The 24,163-nt window shown below is 41.0% G+C and overlaps 1 long non-coding RNA gene across 2 annotated transcripts in view; it reads right to left on the reverse strand.

Moving 5' to 3' along the window:
• Window positions 1-24,163, reverse strand: part of LOC141276269 (uncharacterized) — a 98,073-nt gene that overhangs the window by 73,249 nt on the left and 661 nt on the right. The window lies entirely within an intron of this gene.

The following is a 24,163-nucleotide window of genomic DNA, read 5'->3' on the forward strand; positions in this document are numbered from 1 at the left end:
GGGTACTCTGTCTTTCCTCACTGAGCGCTTTTAATAGTTACCCTTACCCTTGATCCTTTGCAGTTTCATTAGGTGAGGGTTTATCATCATCCTTCTGGCTTTGTGCTTAGAGTACACTTTGAGTTGTCCTTATTTTCACTGAGTCCTAATAATTACTTGCTCCTTGTTCCCCTAGAAAAAAGGATTCTGCAAACTTTTTCTGTAAATAGCTGGATAGTTAATATTTTAGGCTTTTCATGCCACCTATGGTTTCTGTCACTTCTTCTTCTGTTTTTTAAAGAATTTTTCAAAAGTGTAAAACTCACTTTTAGCTCAGAAGTTACACAAAAAGTTTCCCAGTTCCCACCCTAAAATCCCAGTCAGAACTTCCCATGCCACCTGCACACACTGTTCCTACTCTTCATCTCCTTCCCCAATCACCACAGCTTCTTATGCAAGAGCTAAACACATACAAACGCATACACACACACACCCTACATGTGTGCACACATGTTTCCACACTGCTATAAACCATGTCCTGCTTAACAGGAGTTGGTTCGAATCACCTGAAACCCAAGGTTTCTGCAGGTATGGAATCCTGACATCCAGAACTGTGATTCTGAACATGTCCTACAGGAAGACATTTTACTTGGTGGCAACAGGCTTGGCCTACTGCAGGTTTCTCATACAATGAGAAATACATTTGCATTGTTACCCAGGATATACATAGACACACATATCTGAAACAGAAATTCCATGAAATAGTACCTCCCCTTACCTCATGCAATGCATTCTGGTACTTTTCTCATCCATTCTATTCTATTTCATTATTTTTATAAGGGCTGTCACCACTCACTAAATTGCTTTTATGACCCACTAGTTAGTTTTGGCTTTCAATTCGAAAAACAGTGGTCTAGAATACTCCTTTTGGAACATTGGGAGTTAAACAGAGTTTTGTGTGCTGACCTGGGACTCTAACCATCATTTATAACATTGTTTCACTGCAAAAATGTATTCTTATTTCCTAAAAACTGGATTAGAATCCAATTTGGGGAACTCAATTCACCTGTAAACTGGGAACTGCCAAGGTCTAAATCAGGAACATTTTTATATAAGGAGTTCATTTAGACCAAAACAAGGAAGAGCTGACAACCTTCCTAAAGTAATTCCAGTACACTTGTCTGCTTGGGAATAGAGCTTATCAGGAAGTAGTCAACCTTAGCATTTATGCAACTTTTTTTTCCTTCGAAAAAGGACTAAATTTGAATTTCCAAAGATGGCACAGAGGAGATTCATTTTCGCTAAAACATGTGGACTGGAAGTTACTTTAATGTGTTTGCTACAACATGTAATTCTGCAGTTGCCTGCAGGGTTTTCTTTAATCCACTGGTTTTTGTTCCTACAGTTCCATCTGTGTCTTAGGTAAGATCTTTTCCATCCTAACTGGTCTTTTTTTTTTTTTTTTTTTGCGGTACGCGAGCCTCTCACTGTTGTGGCCTCTCCCGTTGCGGAGCACAGGCTCCGGACGCGCAGGCTCAGCGGCCATGGCTCACGGGCCTAGCCGCTCCGCGGCATGTGGGATCTTCCCGCACTGGGGCACGAACCCGTGTCCCCTGCATCAGCAGGCGGACTCTCAACCACTGCGCCACCAGGGAAGCCCGCTAACTGGTCTTGACGGAAAATAAAGTCAGGCAGTTTTGGAAAATATTTCCCCATGCACCAAAACTTCATCAAAGCTACACTTACGACCTTTCAGAATATCATTAGGAATGATAGAACTTTGCCTTATTTTCCAAGTCTTTTGGCCTTGGGTTTCCAAGTCTTTTTACTTTATTTTATGTAAATTTGAACAATAGTCTAATCCAATGAACTCTGAACCAGGTGTGTATCAGTAGTTATCTTCCGGCTTCTTTTAGAGATCCAAAAATTAAGCACTTTATGCAGTTGCTCTCTTAACAACTTCCATATAACATATGACAATGTTAATTATATTTATCACGTTGTACATTACATCCCTAGCACTTACTTATCTTTTAACTGGGAGTCTGTACCTTTTGAATGCCTTTGTTGGGGCTTCCAGGTCAAGCTGGAACACTGAGCACCAGTATTTTCTTTCTGTCATTCACGCTGCCCCTTTCTGCCACACCTTCTACTATAGTTAAGATCCCAATCAAATGGTAATAAAAGGATAAATCCATAACAGCAGAGAGAATGGGAGCGGGACAACCACTGGACACTTTGGTGGAGAAAAGACCAGCTCTGACTGACCACAACATCACCAGACTCCAGGATCAGAAAGGGAAATAAAGGAAATTGGGCATAAAGAAAAGAGTTGGCTAGGAACAGTCTCCTCTGATTGGCAAAAGAGTCATGACTTTGGACCTGCAAAAAGGGACAATAAACCTAGCACACAGGGTAAAAACAGATGATTGGTTTTCAGACTTTAAGCATTCACTCATGGAAGATGTCAATGTAATTACAGCACAAAATGTAATATTATCAGTCTTGACTGGAGATTGTAGAGTACATTAAGAGTGGGGGTTTTGGAGCCAGACTATCTGGATTTAAACCCCAGCTCTGTCTCATTGATGTGACGATTAAGTAAAGACTAGAGGAGATGGGACATGTGCATGTCTGGAGGAAATGAATTCCAGGCAGTGGGATCCACAAATGCAACAAATCCAGGCAGGAGGAAACCTGTGTGTTTGGGGAGCAGGATGAGTCAGAGAGTGTGCAAATGCAGACATTAGAAAAAATAAAATAATATCAAAGTTCAAGAAGGATAAATGAATAAACAATTTTTGAGAAGTCAGGAAGTACCTACCATATTTTTAAAAGACGTCCAGGGATTTCCCTGGTGGCGCAGTGGATAAGAATCTGCCTGCCAGTACAGGGACATGGGTTCAATCCCTGGTCCAGGAAGATCCCATATGCCGCAGAGCAACTAAGCCCGTGTGCCACAACTACTAAGCCTGAGCTCTAGAGCCCGTGCTCTGCAACAAGAGAAGCCACCGCAACGAGAAGCCCATGCACCGCAACGAAGAGTAGTCTCCACTTGCCACAGCTAGAGAAAGCCCCCAAGCAGCAACAAAGACCCAACAGAGCCCCCAAAATAATTAATTAATTAATTAAAAACTTAAAAAAAAAAAAAAGATGTCCAGGTAGCCACCAGAAGAACTAGAAATGAAAACTGTTCAAAGTGGTTGACTCTAGGAAATCATATTGGGGGTGGGAGAGGAGGTAATAACGCACATTTTAATTAAATCTGCACAACAACAAAAAAAACCATGTGCATATAATTTTACTTTGATAAAAGGGAAATGAAATTTAAAACTCTCCAAGTGGAAAAAAATGTATTTGTCTGCACTGAAAGTGATCGTAACAGCATTTGCATGATCTATATGCCCCTGAAGTAATTCTACAGCAAATATGTCCCAAGTGGACGCTTTACCTCTGAGATTTTGTGTATCCCTGGAAAAGCCTTTCCATGCTTCTGCTTTTTTCTTGGGAAACATTATGCAAATCACTTTACATGCTTCTGCTAGTACAGCTCTATAGTTGCCACATTTTCTGGCCTGAAACACTTAGTCTCTCTACCCTTCCAGAAGCCCCAGATTCAAGTTTGAGTATAGATGACCCAGACACCCAAGGGGAAGCAGATAAAAAGATGCAACTTAAGAGCAGAAGAATGAGAAGAAAGGGTTTTGAAAGTTCCCTGAGCTCGCAATGCCTGTATAAGACCAGAAGAAGGAAACAACTACATCTGGTTACCCGTGAAGCATGATCACAAAGTCAGCAGCTCTCAGGAAATGACTATTGCTTCCAGAGGCTGCTCGTCATACCGGTGTCATTGTCACTCCTTTACAGAATATACAAAAAGCAGGGAGTTCCTATGTTAACAATTAACCAGAAAATTGCTTTGGAGTTAACTAGGAGCCCCACTAGATTTCCCCCTTTTAATTCAAATATGAAGATCTAGTTACCTAATAAGCAAGGGGATGATAAATACAAAATTCAGAATTGTGATTAAAGAAGATCGGATAGAGATCTTCTAGATGGAAAGGGGAAGAAGATTGATGCAATGATAGTGTCAATCTTCCAGCTCTTAAGTTAGGTGGTGGATTCATAGGAGGTTGTACTCTTATTATTAGGTTTCATTATTTACATATAGAACATATATATTCTTTTGCATGTGTCAGATATTCATAATACGTTTTTAAGGGAAAAAATACAAGTTGCCTGAAAAAGAGACATCTTTTGCATTACCCTACAATATCATTCCATTTCTTAATAGCATTAAGTTATATCTTCCTTTTTTACCCATCTTTTAAGTTCTTCCACAACAATTCAGTGTTTCGAAAAAATACTGTTCAGGTTGTAGTGGATGAACAGGGATTTAGAATCAAAGCAACTCAAGTTCAATACCTGTGGCCTCTAAAACTCTCATGCTAAGTTTCAGCCGTTGATTTTTATTATTGCAGCTACTTCTTCCCTCATTTCACCCGTTCCTGTGCATTGCCTTGTGTCAACATTTACTGTCTTTCACTGAAAGACACCATCGTCCTTAAACTCTAGTTGGGAAAGCGGTATGTCCTGTGGTCAGAACTGATCTCACAGAAGCAATCATTTCTGCCACAGAAATGCCATGACATCTTTCCCATGGGCAACTGCGCTTACTCCCATGCTGAATCTGAGATCCTGGAACCTCACCTCAGGCCGCCTCCGACCTCTGCTCGCCTGGCTGGGAGAGCCCCACATGGGGGCTGAGGCTGGCTGACGTTCAAGGACACGGCTTGTAAATTCAGATGCTCACCAGAGAAAGAAGCCTTGTTGAACCTATGCAACGACTTGCATGAAGACGTCTACAGTGTAATAAAACACCCATTCACATTCAGGTAGCCACGGTCCTTGATGTAGACTGACTGTAATAAGGACACCAACAGTCCCTCCCGACCCTGTGTGCCGATCACTCCTCCATCAGCAGGTGGAGTCTATTTCCTTCCCCCTGAATCTGAGCTGGCCCTGGAATTGGCCTTAATCAATAGAATATGGCAGAAGTAAACTAACGATAGCTCTGGCCTAACCTATAAGGTGTCTGGCAGCTTTCACTTTCATTCTCTTAGAATCTTGAACTTCCACATAAAGAGGCCCAGATCCTCTGGCAGAGAGACCCCCATGGAGGGTGAGAGGCAGAGAGATGGGGGACCTGGTCAGGCTCCAGCTGTCCCAGCCGCCCTAGTTAGGGCAACAGACAGGAGAGTGAATCTCTCCTAGTTTCCTTCAGCTTCTGTAGGTAACAAAGTACAACAAATTGGATGGGTTAAGGCAATAGAAAATTTGTTCTTTCATAGTTCCAGAGGCTGTAAGTCCAAAATCAACGTGTACCATCAGGGTTGACTCCTTCTGAAGGTTCTGAACGGGAATCTATTCCTTGCCTCTTCCAGCTTCTGCTAGTTGCCAGCAATCCTTGGTGGTCGTTGGCTTCAGCTACATCACTCTAGTCTTGGTCTCCACTGTCACATGGCCTTCCCCCTGTGTCTGTCTACGTGTCCTCTTCTCTTCTTATAACTGGATGTGAGCCCACCCTCATTCAGCATGACCTCATCTTAACAAATTACACCTGCAAAGATCCTTTTTCTAAAAAAGTCGCATTCTGAGGTTCTGGGTAAATGGGAATTTGGAGAAGACACTATTCAACCTAATACAGAAACAATCTTGAGCATTCCTATCCCAGTCAAACCTCCAGACCACTACAGCTACCTGAGAAACTCCAGAAGAGATGAGTAGAACTACCCAAATTACATTTTCTTTTGCCTGACCAAATTGCAACATCGTAAGCAAATGAATGGTTGTTGTTTTAAGCCACTACATTTGGAGATGGTTTGTTACACAGCAGAGATAACCAAAACAGTCCTTTTGAAACATTGGAGAGGTGATTTGACCAATTGTCACCTTGAATTACTGATAATGTGCTGTTACCATGTCAATAAAATTACTAGTAAAAGGATGAGAACAGTGAGATTTTTGCAAAACGCTATTGTAACTTTCATGAAATATCCTACATACGATTTCATAATTGTTTTTCTTTACCCAAGGGTTTCTGAGAGGTGATTTCCTGTTTAAAATGAGAAGAAAAAAAAGATGTGGGGGAAGGGGGGTCTATGTCTCAAAATGACTGTTAAATGCTGAGTCATATGGAAGGAATGTGCAATGCTCTGAACCAGGGAAGGGAGGTTTGTTTCTTGTGAAGGACAGGAGATTTTATTATATTTGATAGCCCTGGGAAAGAAGAAGTAAGGGAATTGATTGTGTTACAGCTGAGGTCCTCGTCTGTAGAGATTATAAGGTGAATAGACTTAAGGTGTGAAAAACATTGAGCTCTGACCCTGACCAGGTGTTCAATAATTCAACCCTCATCTCGTCCAGGCAGATGAGACATTCAAGTCTCTCTCTTCTGAAAGCCTTGTGTCAAACTGTATGAAGGAAATGATAGGCTGCCAATTTTCCATAACAACCTCCAAAAACGATGCAGGATGAGAAATGGCAAATGTTAGTCTCTCGTGACCCTAGAAGCAACAGAGCCTGCTATAAAACTGTTAAGTAAGAAAATATAACATGGAGTGGGAGGATGTCTTCCAAAAGGGAATGGATCGTGACTATCATAGTCTACTGGGAAAATAATCATGAATTTTCATAGAGGGACAAGGACATAGTAGACTCAAATTGAAGTCAAAAGATAGGGGTTCTTTCCACTTACCAAGCATGAGCATTAGGAAGGTTCCCTGTGCCATTTGGCATTTCATACTCCTCATTTGGAAAAGGGGGATAATAATGCCCTACTTTCCTCAAAAGGTCATTGTGAAAAACATGAAATTATAAATATGAAAGCACTGTGAACACTTGCATGACCAAGATCAGGTTTAATTATTATTATTCAACATATATTTAAGCACATTCACAGGACAAATATTTTCTGCAGCGCTGATTTCAGATATGGCTGATTAAAAGGAATCACTAGGGACTTCCCTGGCAGTCCAGTGGTTAAGACTCCGTACTTCCACTGCAGGGGGCGTGAGTTCGAGCCCTGGTAGGGGAACTAAGATTCCACATGCCACACGGTGTGGCCAAAATATTTTAAAAAAAATTAAAAATTAAAAATAAAAGGAATCAGTAAAGAAACCTGTAGACACTACTACATATAAAATAGATAATCAACAAGGACCTACTGTATAGCACAGGGAACTCTAATCAATATTCCGTAGTAACCTGTATAGGAAAAGAAACTGAAAAAGAATGGATATATGTATAACCGAGTCACTTTGCTGTACATCTGAAAGTAACACAACATTGTAAATCAACTATACTCCAATATAAAATAAAATTTAAAGAAAGAAAGAAAAAAAGAAACCTGTGGAACAGTGGTGGTGATCGCAACCACAATCTCATTAACAGAATGTTGAACTTCTGGACTTCTGACTCCCCATTTTCCACCCTGTCCAGGAATTCTAGGACTTTCTTCTGCAAGATGCTTCCTCCAACCTCTACTCTCATGTATTTACAACAATTATAATTATTTGCAAAACGTGAGCTTCCCGTTAAAGTCCTCCAGGAAAACCATCCTCCTGGAATCCCCACACCAGATTCAGCCTATTTTCTGTTTCTGTCATTTCCTATTTACTGTCAAGTCAAAGACATACCACTGCCAAGACAAAGCTGGTGTCTGGAGCATATGTTTTCTCCTTAGGGTCTTGATTACCAGCCAGTTTGGCATCTTATGTGATAATGAGAAGAGAGAAGACTAAATTTATTGTTCTATACCACCACAAATCTCTTGACTTTTGGATTTCCAAGCCAATCTAAAAGAAACTAGTATTAATTCCTGTTAATTATGCACCAGACAACTTAGAAAAAATCTGTCATCCTTACAAATATCTTTTAATGTTTATAATATTATTTTCCCCATTGATAAATAAGAAAATCAAAGGTCAAAGATCTTTAGTAACATGCATAAGGCCACAGAACTAAAATGTAGTAGAGCCAGAACATGAATCTAGGTCTGACTCAGGAATTCAAGCTCTTGCTATTACTTAATACCTTGCTTGGAACCCTCATGTAAGAACTACAGAATGAATGATGACGCTTACACTTTCCTTCCAAACTTGGCTTGCTGGCAGCTACTCCACTGTAGATGAGCATACAAGCTGTGGCATGTCTGTGTTCTTTTGGTGGAAATTTAGTCACCCAGGTTTTGCTTCTTTTGCCTATGATATATATGAGTTCTTCTTTTTTTCGTTTTTGGTAACCTAATTCTACTATTAGTCCTTCTATATTAAATCTTATGATTTCTTCAGTGATGGTTCAATGAAAGTCTAAATTCCTAAGTATGACATTCAAGACTCTCCGTGAGTTGGTCCTCTCATAATTCCTGTCTCGTCTCCCCTCATATTTCCTCATTTGCCCAAAGCACTAGGCAAACCATATTAAGGGTCACAACCTGTAGGGCCCATGTCTCATATTTTCTTATGATGTATTTTCATGTAGAATGATGCTCCCATCTAGGATTAATTCTTGCCAATATTTCAAAAATCTTAACAGAAATTAAAGAGTTACCTGAAATAATAACTTCATAGGCTAACTAAAATAATAAGTGTTTTGGCTTTTGGCCAAAAAAAAATGCTCACTCAGTATGGTAATACTGATTCTCTTCTCTGATTAGAAACTTTGATTACCAGTAATGCATGGCTTTTGCTATCAAATCCAGAAGTAAAGTACCTCTTGATAAATGCAAATTTTATAATGACAAAATCTTTTTGAAAACAACATGGGTTGGGGGGGATGGGTGATAAAAGTGTGCCTTGGTGATAAAAAACTTAGGAACAAATTGACCCACAGTGGTCTCACTTAGTCTTACTAAAATCCTACATATTTTTGGCATCTTAATATAAATGCCTCTTTCTCCATGAAATCTTCCCCTATATTGTCAGAGAGAAGTAATCCCCTTGCTTTTTGATCCTACGACATGGTGTATATGCTGCTCTTACTTCTGTATTTTCTTGGCTCTAAGCTGCTATCACTTATAATCTGCATCATTATTCTATCTACCACAAAGAAAGAAAAACACTAACAACTAAACTATGGAACACCATCTTGACTTCAACATGTGAAAAAGCACAAAAAAATTTGTGTTACAGAACTGATGAGATACAGTATCATGAGTAGTTTGCATTTCATTTCCCTTACCAGATCATTAAGAGAGAGCTACTATGTCTTGTTCACTTCTATTTTCTCAGGACATTATACTATGCCTTACATGTGGTATGTATTCAATATGTATGTGCTATATTCAATTCTTAACTTAGAATTGTCCAAAGCTGGGTGACACTAAGGCTCTTAGTGAAATTTCATAGACTGTTTCTGTCTTTTGCATATACTTATAGATATGAAAAATCTAGTCTATAAATTAAGCAATAATGAATGCATGTGATCCTAATAGAGTCCTCACCTTCATAGCAGCTAGAACTAAACATTTTCACTAAAACATTATTTGTTAGATTTCTATTGAGCCTTTTATTCAGATAACTTGGGGTGCTGTACAGAAAGTTTCGTATTTACTTTTGAAAATTGGGCCAAGGGAGGACAAGCATAAAGGAGCATAGGGAGAGAAGGAAAAGTCCATTCAGAACTGAAATCTCTTGTCTTGGTACTGGAAGATACCATAGTCTTAGTGAACCAATGGATGCTTAATTAGCTGGATAGGTGTATGGTTGATGAATGATGTATCAGTCATCCATTACTACAATAATTCTGCATAACAAACTACAGCAAAACCTCTGTGCCACCTAACAATACACATTTATTTACTTCACGTGGTTTGTCTGGGTGCTCTGCTGACCTGGGCTGAACCTACCCACGTATCTGTAAGTCAGCTGCGGGTCAGCTGGTCTAGGCTGGGCTCAGCTAAGGCAGCTGGACTGGAGTGGCTCTGCTCTGCGTGTCCCCCATCCTCTGTCTGGGACCAGAGACGTGTTCTTCTCATAGCAATTGGCAGAGCACACAAGAGCAAGCAGAAACATACCAGCTTCTTAAGACCTAAGTTCAGAACTGCCGGCTGTCACTCTTGCCTCATTCTGTTGGCCAAAGCAAGTAATATATTTGCACAATAGTCAAGAGGCAAGGAAATACACCCTCCCTCTTTAGAACAGGACTTGCTAAGTCACATGGCAAAGGGCATAGTTACAGAAAGGGGTGAGGAATTGGGGTCAATGATGCAATTCTACCACGCATAATAATGGCATCCTACATATAAATATTGATCTAGAGTTTACAAAGTATACTTACAAATATTTTCTCAGTTAATTTCACAACGAGACCACAGTGGCAGAGCAGATATAATTATTCCTACTCTACTGAAGCAAAAAGGGAAACTTGAAGAACTTAAGTAACTTGTCCGAGATATATACCAAGTGATTGGGATGGAATTCAATCAGAATTATCAAGTATATTAAACAGATGTATAGGGTTAAGTGATTCAGATAGAATCCAAACCCCTACTACAAAAGCTGTTTGTGGATTATCACATGTAGTTCCATGGTAGGCACAGGGCTAGTGTGTTTTCAGTAAAGGACTAGGTCAATTCAGAAGAACAACAATACTGAGTCTTATCTTCAGGAACAACCAACCACACCCAGAGTTTCTGAAAAGTATGCTCTGGCTGGTTTCTAGGCTACATACATAAACAGGAATTGCTGCTTGTTTTCACACAAACACATTAATTTGTGAAGAGGTTGGGCTAAGAGTCCAAAGAACGATGAAATTCCAAATTGGTGACAGCACTGAAATGCAAACAGCATCACACACTGATAAACTGCTTATGGATTTTCTATCTTCAACTGATTAGAAAAAAAAATAGTTTGAGGTGATGAACTGTGACATGTTAGAAGTAATTGGTTTAGTAAGACAAAAGATGTAATTTAGAAATTTCAATACTACTACCCTCCTGGTGGATTATGTAGAGACAGAACAAAATCAGAGCTGCCCAGTGATCTGATAGTTTATTGTTTCATGAACTACCATATATGTCTCACAGACATGGTGCTCAGACTAAGTGGGCTTTTGTGTTTCTGCCAGAAACACTGGTGCCCAGCTACCCACTCACTGAAATTTATATTCAGAGGTCAAGGTCACCTAATGAAAGTCAAGGTCAAGGTCACCTAATGAGAGAGGGATTGGGGGTAGAAAAGAAAAGATTAATTGAAATTCCCAGTAGCTTTCCAATAAGTCTACCACTAAATACAATCGGCCCTCCATATTCACGGGTTCCACATTCTCAGATTCAACCAACCATAGATCAGAAATATTCAGAAAAAAAATTCCAGAAAGTTCCAAAAATCAAACTTGAAGTTACCACACACCAGCAACAATTTACATAGCATTTACATTGTATTAGGTATTACAAGTGATCTAGAGATGATTTAAAGTATGTGGGAGGATGTGCATAGTATATGCAGATACTAAGCCTGATGGATTTTGGTGTCTGTGGGGAGTCCTGGAACCAATCCCCAGAGGATACCAACAGATGGACATCTGTATTTAGAGGAAACGTTCCCTGAGGTTCCTCTACCACTTCCACCCAAGACTAGGACCCCTACTATTTGATCTCAAAGCATCTTATGCTATTCTTTTGTTGCATTATGTCAGCTTCAATTTACTATTTATTCACATGACTGTCTTTGTAATGCATGTTGCATCCTAGACTTTAAGCCTTTTGAAGGGAGATCAGTAAGTTTCTGGTTCATCTTTTGTATCCTAGAACCTAGAACAGTGCTTGCCACACAGTGTCACTCATAACATTTGTCAAATGAAGGATTGATCCAGCATAACCAGCTTTTATCACTTCTACTTCCTACAGCACATGCTCTGTAAGCCAGTACTGCAGAGAGCACTGGGGACATGCTCTTGATTAACTGCCCCGACCCCCTTTCCAATGGCTTCTCCTTAAGAGTAAGACCAAAATCCTTAACGTAATCTATAAGGCACAGGGTGGTCATGCCCCTTCCTACCTCTTTTTCCTGTCTCTTGACTTCTCACCATTAAGCTCCAGATGCATTGCTTCTTCATAGCACTTTTGGTTCCTTGAATGCACTGCAACCCTGCTGGCTCAGGGCCCACTGCACAGATTGCCCCTTCTGCCCTGAACACCATCTGTGCGCCACATTTTCCTCTCTTTTAAAAGACTCATCTCCCAGCTGCAAATCAATCGTCACCTCGGGGAAGCCTTTCCTGACCCCCCAGACTAGGTCAGGCATCCCATCCCTTCACAGTCTCTCACAGAATCTATGCTATTGCTCTCCTTGAGAGCACAAACTACAGTTGTTACTTTTCATTTGTCTGTGTGACCATTTGATTACTGGCTATATTTCTCCTGGACTGTAAAGCTCCATGAAGGCAGGAACTGTGATGATTTCTGCTTACCATCTAATCCTCGGGGTTATTGCTCGCAAGTATCCAGGGCTTGAGCACTGTGCATGGCTTTGGTCAGAACTCAATAAATATGTATTAAATGAATCAATCAATAAAAGGAACACACATAGACACACACACGCACACACACGCACACACACACACACACATCCCTCTTCCATCTCTTTCCTTTCTTCCTTTAGGATGAGCATCTAGAAGCAATAGATCTGGTTCTAAAAATAACTTTTGTTGGTACACCAATAAGTTTGAATTCAGGTGACCTAGGTTTTAGCCAAGAAAAAAGTTCCAACCAGTTGTCCTTAGTCGCCCCTAAGAATTGTTTTACTCATCACATACTACCCCTTAGCAATCTTTTGATTAAAAAAAATAGACATAGAATTATCTTGTCTCTGTAGAGAGAAACTCCATTCAAGGTAACCCTTCTTACTAACAAACCAATCATTAGTGAGCTTTCTCTTTATAACTCAGACTTTATCACAGTTTATCACTTCTGTGTTAAAAACTCCTTCTAGGCCCACCCTACCACATATGGCCACAGCTTGTTTGCAAAGAATGCTGATCGTGCTTTCAAACAAAACCGTTCCCATAGGCTTCTGATTCATTTCCCCCTTCCTGCCTGTGCTTCATTTGTTTTAGAACTGGAGTTTAATTTTGAAACGGTTGCTATGACAGGAAGTGGCTGCCGGGGGAAGAATTAGGAGAGAGAGATACGGAGCTGGGGGGATGAGTGAGACGGACACTGCTTATTCAACACACAGCCAGGATCAAAGACTGTTGGATGGGAAAAGCCCTGTAAAGCATACCAAGTTCCCACTTGATCCCTTCCTTCGGTTTAATGTTGGGGAATGGGGAGAACACAGAAATGGAGAGGCGGCTTCCTTTCCTGCAATGCATGATAGTCCCATTATTTACATTACAACTGAACCCAAGATGTGGCTCAGTTGCTGACCAGAGTGACATTTGGAAAAGTGGAAGCATACTCTCTCCAGAGAATATTAATGAAACCAAGGAAGGAGTGGGGTGATTGCTGCTGACAACTCAATGCGTGACCTTTTAATGGAGTAAAATGGTTGTAATATAAAACTAACTTGGCAGTCCTGGACAATTTATCCCTTCAACAAATATTATTCAGCATTCTTTATGTGTCATAGCCCTTGCTAGGCGCTGGGCATACAACAGTGGAAAAAAACCCCAGATATCCCTGCCTTCACAGAGCTTACATTTTAATGAGGGAGGGTAGATAATTAAACAACTAAGCTAGAATATGTATGTCAGAATTTACTTGGTACTGTTGAGAAAGTAAGAAGGGAAAATGAGTGAGTGAGGTTGTAGGGCTGGTATTTTGAAAAGAGTAGTCAGAGAAGGTCTCATCTCTCAGGTAAAGAAGTAAGCCAGGGCTTCCCTGGTGGTGCAGTGGTTGAGAGTCCGCCTGCCGATGCAGGGGACATGGGTTTGTGCCCCGGTCCAGGAAGATCCCACATGCCACAGAGCGGCTAGGCCCGTGAGCCATGGCCACTGAGCCTGCGTGTCCGGAGCCTGTGCTCCGCAATGGGAGAGGCCACAACAGTGAGAGGCCCGCGTACTGCAAAAAAAAACAGAAGTAAGCCATGTGGCTATGGTGGGGGTGGGGGAGGTCAATCCAAGCAGATGGAAGAGCAAGTGCAAAGGTCCTGAGGCAGAGACACATGTGGTGTGCCTGAGGAACACCAAGGAAGCTAATGTAATGAAAGTGGAGTGTAGGAGACAAAGTCAGGCAGGTACAAAGGGGCCAAATTAAACAGAGCTCTGTTGTCTAGTATGAGAATTGTGTATTTTACTCCACAGGAGATGGGACTCAACTGAAGGGTTTTGAAAAAGGAGTGACAGGACCTGACTTATTTTTGAAGGTTCACTCTGGCTGCTGTGCTGAGAGTGGGGCAAGGACAGAAGTAGGGAGATCAATTAGACAGGAAGCTACTGTAATAATCCAGGCAAGAGATGGCGGTGCTGGGAAACAGGGTTGTCCTAGAGGAAACTGCCAAAAGTTGTATTGGTTTCCGGTGGCTACTATAATGAATTACCACAAACTTCGTGCTTAAGACAACAGGAATGCATTGCCTCTCAGTTCTGGAGGCCAGAAGTCCAAAATCAGTCCCACTGGGCTAAAATCTAGGTGTCAGCAAGGCTGTGCATCCTCCAGACTCCATCTTCACCTCTTACAGCTTCTGGTGGCTGCCCTACTGTTTGACATGTGGCCACATCATTACAATCGTTAAGGCCAGCATCTTCCAATCTCTCTCCGCTCCATCTTCATGTCGTCTTCTCTGTGGGAGATCCCAAATGTCCCTCTGCCTCTCCATTATAAGGATGCACGTGTATTTTGGTCTCACCTGGATAATCCAGATAGCCTTCCCATCCCAAGGTCCTTAACTTAATCACATATGCAAAGACTCCTCTTCCCTCTTTTTAATCAGATCAGGTAATATTCATAGAGCCTAGGGATTAAGGTATGAATCTTTTGAGGGAGCAAGTTTTCAGCCTACTACAAAAGTAGCAGATCAGGGATATTTTTCGAAGCCATGGCCAGTGGATTTTCTGATAGATTAGTTGTTGGTTGGGAGAGAGAAGAATAAAGAGTAATCCTAAGATTTTTGGCAGGAGCACCTAGACTCTTCTGCAGATAAAGATTCTGGAAAGAACAGGTTCGGGGAGAAGACAAGTAGTTCAGTTTTGGGATATAAGTTTGAAAAGCCTATTAATTATCCAAATGGTGATTTAAATAGCAAGTTAGACATAAATCTGATTTCAAAAAGGCCAGACAGAGGTTATAAATTTTTGAGTCATCAGAACACGGGTGGAAGTTAAAGCCACGAGACAGTGAGATTACCTAGCAGGTGGTTTTGAATTGCGTTCACTTGGCTAAAATGAAATTATGTATTCCAGAATCTCTTCCCTTATATGCTTCCAGATGAGTGTTGACCAAAAAGGAAATATGAATGAAACTGGAAGGTGGAGGGCTGTTTGGTTAGATGTTGAAAGAGGCAGACACTGAGGTGCTGGTAGATTCCAGCTGGACCCTCTCTCCCCACTCTGCATCCAGCTCCTCTTCCCAGCCGTTGGCCCTGTTGGCAAGAGCAGCCCCAGGTCCACCACCAGACTCAGTGGCAACAGCTTCCATAGGCTCTCCGTCTCTCTGTGGCTGTCCCACCGGAGCAGCAGGATGTGCCTTTGGAAGCTCCAACTCTGTGCTTCAGGAGGGCTGGTTTGAAACTCTACTCTGATCTCTTCAATCCCTCTTTCAGAACCTTCCTTCCCCAGCTTCTTCCACAATCATAGAAGGTCTTATTCCAACAATAAATCTCATTCTGTAATACTCATTGTGGTTCTGTTTCCCTAGTTAAACCCTGACTACCTGTACCCAGGGAGTGAATTCAGACAAGGAAGAGTCTAAGAACTGAGCTCTGGGGCACTCCAAAGTTTGGAAATCAGAGAGAAAAAGAGGAATCAGTGAAGGAAACTAAGCATGGCTGGCCACTGTTGCACCTGAAGCTTAGACAATTGGCAGGAGGGGGGTGATTTTAAAAAAAAGAATACGAAATTACAATTCAAAAATAAATATAAAAATGAATATACATTTAGAATGTGAAAAGGGATCATCTCAAGTTACAATTATTAAAAGCTGGCAAATATCATGAAAAACATAGTATCTTGAATTATTTAACTGCCTGATACATCCCTATAATACTTTCATCCCTACATTTTTTGGCTGCATACTTTTTTTTTTGTGGCACACGGGCCTCTCACTGCTGTGGCCTCTTCTGTTAAGGAGCACAGGCTCCGGACGCTCAGGCCCAGCGGGCATGGCTCACGGGCCCAGCTCCTCCGCGGCACATGGGATCTTCCCGGTCCAGGGCACGAACCCGTGTCCCCTGAATCGGCAGGCGGATTCTCAACCACTGCACCACCAGGGAAGCCCTGGCTGCATACTTTTTGATCAACTCTTCATATTACAGTTATCTTCTACTATTATTTTCTTTAGAGAAAATGGAAAAATAAACAGTCTAACTTCTAGCATGATTGATCCCAGTTTTTAAATTATTTTTCACTTATATGCAAAAAATGCATAAAATCGGTGTCTTCACACACAGACTTCCTTGCTGTTTATAGTCCTGATAGAAATTTGAACTCCACAAACAAAAGAATCTGCTAAATCTGATTTCAAACAATTCTTTTTTTTTAAATTTAAAATATACAGTACATGTATCATTGCATTCTCTTATATTCTTGATAAGAGAGAACTTCTATGTTGATAAGGTATCAAAGAATCGAATTTCACAAAAAGGGCATATTATTTTATACATTTGATGATAAGAAGAATTTTCCACAGATTGCTTTTCAAACTTCGCTTCTCTTTCACTCTCACACACTTCTGATGCTGTATACCAGAGGACAGATTCATTGATACCGTGATTCAATTTCTAAGCAGCACCTTTTGTCTTGATGCCAGTTACATTAGCACACTAGGCAGTAGAAGTATTTCTCAAAGCCATTCCTACTCCAGAGGAATAGAAATAACTCAACTGTCCACAAAATAAACTACAACAAAACACATAAATATATCCCACAAAACCCAAACTAAAAGTATCTCCAACTCAACCCGTTCTTGCCTCCATCTGTAAAACACTTACAGTCATCAAAATGCTTATAGCCATTCTAACATTCCAATGGCATCTGACAAAAGGGGAAAATTTTAAACTTTGTAATATGGAAACATTCAAACATGTACAAAAGTAGACAAACTAGTATAATAAATTCCCATGAACCCATCCTCCAGTTTCAATAATTATTGATTCATGGTCAACCTTGTTTCAGCAATATTTTTCCTGCTTTCCTCCTTCCTGGACTGAGTTGAAGAAATTCTATATAACACAACACATCATCTATAAAATTTCAAATTGTATTTCTAAAATATAAGGATTATTTAAAAATATCATACTTCAAAAAATTAATAATTATTCCCTTGTATCGGTTCAAATGTCTATCTCATGAGATGCTGTATATTTATTTTTATTTTTAAATAAGTTGTGATTAATTGATATGTTCCTTAAAGTTTTTTTAGCATATGGATTTCCTATCTCTTTTTTCTTGCAAATTATTTATTTAGGGAATCAGGTTATTTGCTCTATAGCATTTCCCTCAGTCTGCATTTTTCCAACCACATCCCTATGGTGTCATGTGTTTATCATGTCTTCCTGTCTTCTGTGTTTCCTCTTCATTGATATTTGGATCTAGAAGCTGGATAAGATTCTTGTTTGACATTTTTTGGCAAAAATACTTCAACTGGTGGTGTTAGAGGCACTTACCATCTAGTTGTTTCTTGTTTTTTGATTTTCGCAGCTGTTGATGATCAATGTAGCCTTAGGATGGAGTTCCCAAAATAGACCCGAAGATAGGGATTACTGTAAAAAGTACCTTGGGAAACCAGCACAGCACCTTGGGAAAGCACTGCATTTAGTGCCTTGGGAGACAGTAAGGTTGTGCAGGGGGCAGAATGGGAAGGGGAGGAAAGCAAACAATAGTGTGATCTCAGGCAAAATCCCACAGAGGGCCGTTTCTCCCTGATCTCATAGGGAAACTGGGCAGTATAGGTAACACTTCAGAAGCGCTCTGACTCAAGTCAAGGGATTCAGGTTTTCCTATACCTCTACCTTTCAGTGATTGGTTAAGAGTTGCTTGACCATGAGAGTGAGTGGCTGAAGGAGGATCTCTGGAGAAGAGAAGAAACTGAAAGGCTATGCATGGTATTGGATAATCTCTGTTATATCTCTGCTATTGCAAACCTAAAGTCTTCGACATCCTGTGGCCTATTACTGAGGAAGGTCAATCCTATAGTATCCTTCTCCCTCCCACCTGGACAACCATAATAAGGGCCATTGTTTCAAAGCAGACCTTCTAGGATGTCCTGTGAACAAGTTCCCTCCATCAACTGAAATAGCATAATATGGCAGGGTGCTGGAAGTCCAACACTAGTCAGCTTTTGTTCTTTACATTACCCATTTTGGAAATGAACGCCTGACTCTGAACGTGGGAAAACACTCTGATGCTTTAAATCAAGCCATATAAATATGAGTTTTGTTATTTACTCCTAAAATATTGCCACCTGTAATATTGAGAAAGTTCACTTTGTCTGTGCGTGTATAAGAAATTCATCCATCTGTATGAAAAGTTCAGGAGAGGACTTTTCAGAAGGCCAAACCCCCTGTCATCTCCCAGCATTTGGCCCATAGACCATATTTCCTCCCTGTAACTGTGAATGAACCCTGTGTGCTCCTAAGGTCAAAACACAGTAAGAAGCAAAACCACTGATGACAATACGGAGCTACCAAGGGTTCCGGCTATTCATCTCCTAATAGGAAGACCTCCAGATCATTTTAACTCACCTGTCTCTCACCAGGTCCTGGCTTTTGCCAAATTCTGACAGTTTTCCCTTCACATTTCTCAACTCGGCCCTATCCCTCTCACTGTCTTTTTTCAAAGTCAGAGTTGTTCCAAGGAAATGTAAAATGTGATTAAAACTAATAGCTAGACAGACTTAGAGAAGAATAAGCAAAGTCTCAGAACAATCAGAGCCTAGAGAGGGAGGAGAAGGGGAGGAAAGGAAGACAGTGTGAGCCTTGCCTTGGACTGTGGTAGCAGCAGGTGCTAAGGATGGGAGAATTGAGCTTGTGGATTAATGGACGTAATATTTGTTTGTTTGTTTGACCAGGATCATCTCATGGCCAACATCGCACTGGCAGGGGAAGGGAAAGTTTCAGGGACTCAAGATTCCCTGTTCGATCTATAACCACAGTTCACCTCATGACCCACTGCAGCTTTCTTCCTTCTGGTGTCCTCAACTCCAAACCAGTTGCAACCGAGTCCATTTAAAATGCTGCAGCTGTGACTCTCCTGATGGTCCAGTGGCTAAGACTCGGCACTCCCAATGCAGGGGGCCTGGGTTCGATCCCTGGTCAGGGAACTAGATCCCACATGCCAGCAACTAAGAACTCGCATGCCACACCCAGCCTGCCACAACTAAAAAGATCCCACACGCGGCAACGAAGACCCCACGTGCCGCAACTAAGACCCTGCGCAGCCAAATAAATAAATAATTAAAATAAAATAAAATGCTGCAGCCAAGAGTCTCTTTACCACTTCTCTGCAGACTCTGCCTCGTCGGGGTTTCTTTGGTACAGGACCAGGAGCCTTACCACTTCCAGGTCCTTCGTGGAGCATGCTGGATGACCTCGCTGCCCTTGAGTCCATCCAGAAACCTAGTACCCCAGCAGCATTCCCCCACCTCAGGACATTTCTCCAAAGCTTACTTCTTGACAAGAGCTGGGCCCCAATGCCACCCTGATTCCCCACATGTCTCCTGGCATCAGTCATTAATCCCAAATCCACACAAGTCTTTTCCTCCTTGGCATAACAATGACATTGACTCCCTAGTGCCTGTGTCTCTAACATTCTCACGGGCTGCCCAAGGAAAGTGCTTTCCCCCACCCTTGTGTGACCTTCTTCACATTGGCCTTTGATGCCCCCAAAGGGCAACACGGAGAAGTGGTTTTGCTGTTTCACACCCCAGAAGATGGAGGATCAGATCTAAGAAGTCTTTCCCCACTAGGAGGCTAAATGCAGAGATGACCCTGACAACCAGAAACAGAATTTTCACCCCAAAACTCAGCTTTGCAGGACAGCTGAGCCACTGAATGGGTCACAAGGACTCAGCAGGACTGAAGACAGCTGTCATTTGTACAGTTTTCAATCAGCATTTGGAGATTGTGTCAGTATACAATTTTTCTCTAATATTTTTTTCTTATAACAGAAACAATATTGTAATTAAATTATTATGGAAAAATTGAAAAATATGAAAATGTTATAAAAGAAAATCAAACCATCTCTAATCCCACTAAATGGAAATAACTGCTATTATTATTGGTATTTTGGGGTATTGCTTGCCTGTGTTTTTCTACTTACAGGCAATACATTATTGTAGTTAATTTATATACATAGAGTATGAATTGCTTATTAATATAAACAATTTCAATTATTTTTTGTGAATGAACTCTGCATCCCTGAGAATCCTAAAGAACAGTGTTACATTTCACAACATAAATTCTTTTTTTTTTTTTTTGGTGAGTTAATTGAGATCTGACTACTCCTATAGAAAGATTATGGCAGATTTTGAGATCAACAGAGTTAAGTACTGGTCTACTTTGTACCACTTAACAGCTCTATGACCTGAGCAAGTTTCTTAAATCTTCTGTGCCTCAGTTTCCTCTCATTTAAAATGGGGATTAATATCAACTTTAAAGAGTTGATGTGATGATGAAAGGAGAGGAAGGTGCTTAGACCAGAGTCTGGCATGCAGTAAGTATTAAATAAAGATTAGTTATCATTATTATATCCACCATCTTTGTTTTACTCCATATGCATTAATGTCATACACATAGAATTGTAGCTTCCTTAAGTGCTAATAAAGAAATTTTATTTTGCAGTAACTAGAATTTCACTTTGACGTGCCAGAAGCCACCTTTATCTCAAATGATTTTCTTTATAAATTAGCATTGTGTTTTTCTGCCAAATTCAACTCATCACCTTCTGCAGGAATCCCCTTAGACATCCCTGAGTAATGACCTTCCGGCCTTTGCTTAAATACCACCTATTATGCTGGAGAGTTTATCACTTCTCCAATGGACAGAAACAAATATTTATTTCAGTTTCACACTTAAGGTAGTATCACTTAGGTTTGTACTATATTGAAAATAACAGGAAAACCAACTAAACAGTGGCTTGAATAAAGCAGGGCTTTGCATATATTGAGTCCACCCTACTTCCAGCTGCCTGCTTTTTCGTTCTAGGACTGTGTCTGGCCTGCAACCCCGTGTTTGTAAGAAGTCTCCTATACCTCCAGGCAGCGCATCTGCATTTCAGGAAAGGAGAACGGAAAATGCAAAAACATGACCTACTGTGTCAGCCCCTTTATAAAGAATGTTCCCCAAAGCCTCAGCAGAAAATGTGCTCTTACATCTCATAGGCCAGACTATTTCACCTGCCCACATCTGACCAGAGGTTGAAGTCAAGGTTTTAGTGGGCTTTCCAGAACAAAACTGAGGTTTAGTTAGTAAAAAGTCTAATTGTTGTTGGGTCAGCCAACAGCAGTATCTGCCCCAAGAATTTAGCCTATTTCCCCATTTTATTCCTTCCCACTTTGAAAGATGAGTAGTCAGAGCCTCTGGGAATAGCTCAAAGCTCAAGGGACCGACTCTGACTCATCTGGGAAGTAAAGGGCTTAGGGGATGAAGTCAAGAACAGAGGAACCACTGAGAGCAAACAGAGAAAGCAGAGCCAACTCCTGCTTCCCTTGGGAAAGGATGCTTCATAAAGGCACCCGGAGGACCTCCAGCTGGTCTGGTAGAGTGGGGGGGGCTGGAAGTGGGAGAGATCAAGTTGAAGACTGAAATAGAAACAGCTGGTGGCTGTGTTTGCTGGCCGGGAGGGGGTCGTTTGTGCACATTCAGTGGAACAGTTCAATTTGATCCATGCACATGCAGAAATCATTGCCTCCTTCACTTTTTAAGCACTTGGAATTATTCTTTTCCCATTTAAGATTTACATTTACTAGGGCTACACATGGCTGTCAGCCTGAACTTGTAGAACTACCACACTCGGTCCACAAGCATACGGTACTTACTTACCACCCATCACTCTAGGAGTTTCATGTTTTGTGGGTTATCACAGACTTCTTCCTGGTAACAGGCCATGGGCTGAGCACATTGCTGGTTATATTATTGTCTTCATAATGACTTTCACATGCATCCCCTGGCTTCAACTATCACCTGTAAGCTTATGATCCAATGTGGCCTAGGACCTGACTATGTGCCAGACCCTGGCTGAGCACTGGAAATGTCACAATGAATAAGACACAGTCGCCATTCTGAAAGTTGATACGGGAAACCTCACCCACCCTAGTGGGTACAGGTGGGAGAAACCTTCCCTGAGGAAGAAACATTGATCTGAGTCTAGGATGGCTGAGTAGAAAAAAGATTGAGAATGGGTGCTAATAAAATTGCACAAGATTTCTATGCAAAACTAGTATCTCTCTATCAAAGGGCATAAAAATGGCATGAATAAATGGAGGGACACATCATGTCCATGGATGAGAAGATTCAACATTATAAAGTTGTCAGTTCTTCTGCTTATGTATGTATTTACTACATATGTATGGTACATGATACATAAAAATGGTATCATACCGCACATATACAGTTTAACTTGGTTATTTTCAGTCAATATTAGGTTTTTGTGATGTATTCATGTTGATAAATGTAGATCTAGTCCATTAGTTTTAACTATTGAATTGAGTTCCACTATATAAGTAAGCCAGTATATTGATTATTTCCCTACTGAGAGACAGTTATTTTGTTTCCTTTTGTTTGTTTTGTTTTGCTTTGTTTCTTTCCATTTCCAGAAAAACAGTGTTTCAGGCACAGTGAAGGGTATATGTAAAGACCAGAGCAAGAAAGGGGTCAGCTGCATGTAGTTGAGCAGGCCTGGAAAAACACAGTGAGAGATGAGTAACAAGAGGTAAAACTGGAAACATAGTTGGGGACTAGTTCACAAAAGGTCTTATGTGTCCTGAACTCCCATATGTACCTGTATTTGGCCCAGGACTTGTCTCTAAGACTTGATTAGGCAAACTTCCAAGGGACAGTCCCCCAGGATTGCATTTGGGTATCTCACGTTGAACAGATCTGGAAGAAAATTCATCATCTTGCCCTTAAATGCCCTCCTCCTCCAGTTTTTCTTTCTTTCTTTTTTTTTTAACTAAGCCAAAGTACCCACATCCACTGAACATCCAAGCAGAGATATCTACCATCTGTGTGTGACCGCTCCATCCCACAGTCCCTACACCCAGTCAATTGAACAAGCCTGAAAAAGGTTTCAAATATAATTCCTGCCACTGTCCTTGTTGAATTCAAGTTGTTAGTCTTTTACCTAGATTACTGCTATCCATGCATCTTAAACCCTTCCAAGTTAATGATAATTGTCCCAACAAGGCCTACTTTAAAATTATATCTGTGGGACTTCCCTGGTGGCGCAGTGGTTAAGAATCCTCCTGCCAATGCAGGGGACACAGGTTCGAGCCCTGGTCCGGGAAGATCCCACATGCCACAGAGCAACTAAGCCCCTGCATCACAACTACTGAGCCTGCGCTCTAGAGCCCGCGAGCCACAACTACTGAGCCTGCATGCCACAACTACTGAAGCCCGCGTGCCTAGAGCCTGTGCACTACAACAAGAGAAGCCACCGCAATGAGAAGCCCACGCACCACAATGAAGACTAGCCCCCGCTCACTGCAACTAGAGAAAGCCCATGAGTAGAAACGAAGACCCAATGCAGCCAAAAATAAAATAAATTAAATTAAATTAGAAAAAAGAAAGAATTACACAGAGGGGCAAGGGTTCAATCCCTGGCCGGGCAGCTAAGATCCCACATGCCATGTGGCACAGCCATGAAAACAAAACAAAACAAAACAAGAATTACACAGAATACTTAGAAATAAGGAAGAGTATTCTAGGTTTCAGAAATGTGAATATTGAGAAATAAATCACAAGAGAAGGTTAATGCTATTATATCCTTTTTCAATAGATAATTTAAAAGTAGGCAGAAAACAATGTCTGAG

This window comes from Tursiops truncatus, chromosome 13, assembly GCF_011762595.2.
Source record: "Tursiops truncatus isolate mTurTru1 chromosome 13, mTurTru1.mat.Y, whole genome shotgun sequence".
NCBI lineage: Eukaryota > Metazoa > Chordata > Mammalia > Artiodactyla > Delphinidae > Tursiops > Tursiops truncatus.